This window comes from Naegleria gruberi (genome assembly GCF_000004985.1).
Source record: "Naegleria gruberi genomic scaffold NAEGRscaffold_90, whole genome shotgun sequence".
Classification (NCBI taxonomy): domain Eukaryota; phylum Heterolobosea; class Eutetramitea; order Acrasida; family Naegleriidae; genus Naegleria; species Naegleria gruberi.
This window is the reverse complement of record NW_003163237.1, coordinates 96,597-97,622: the sequence shown is the minus strand read 5'-3', so window position 1 is coordinate 97,622 and position 1,026 is coordinate 96,597.

Genomic DNA, 1,026 nt, shown 5'->3' with positions numbered 1-1,026 from the left:
CCCAAACCCAAACCCAAACCCAAACCCAAACCCAAACCCAAACCCAAACCCAAACCCAAACCCAAACCCAAACCCAAACCCAAACCCAAACCCAAACCCAAACCCAAACCCAAACCCAAACCCAAACCCAAACCCAAACCCAAACCCAAACCCAAACCCAAACCCAAACCCAAACCCAAACCCAAACCCAAACCCAAACCCAAACCCAAACCCAAACCCAAACCCACGACTAAGGTCAGACCCAACCTTTTGACTTTTATTCTTCTTAATTAATTATCTCAATAAATACTCATTATAAATCAATATATTATATATCAATATACTCCAAATTGAATATATAATCATAATATAACATAATATTACATCATTATAATGACTTATATAAGTTAATTTCATATAATAGATTAGACAATTAGAATATCAATGAAAACATTTCAAAATCATTTCAAATCAATATATCACCTTTTAAATCATGTTAATAACAATATATATCAATTTCAAATACTTTGGTATCATTTCAGGATGTTTACTATTCAACTTGTCAACTGACCTATACTAACACTGAAGATAGAAATCTTTTCCACTTCAATTCACTTCTAATACATCTATACATGATAATTAAATATATCTATTTGATTTTGAAGATCATCCATATCATACATGGTACTTGGCTGATCTACTTGACACCTACAGGGATGTGACAATTACATCCACTATACAGATCATCATGAAACTGATACAGTACCTTACTAGTGGTGTACAAACACTAGTATATCAGTTTCAAGACAATATGAAATCATCCAACATGTCAGGAGTGTAATCATGAGAATTATGAATGTCAAAATAGTCAAATGATATTAATTTTAAAATATTTCAATTATAATATCATATATAGATCAATAAATCATGGTATATCAATAATTGGTATTGAATTTCATATCAATTCATTCAAACCTTAATGACCTATCCTTAGATGACCAACGCAATTTTAAACTATCATGAATCATATAACTGTTGATACCATTG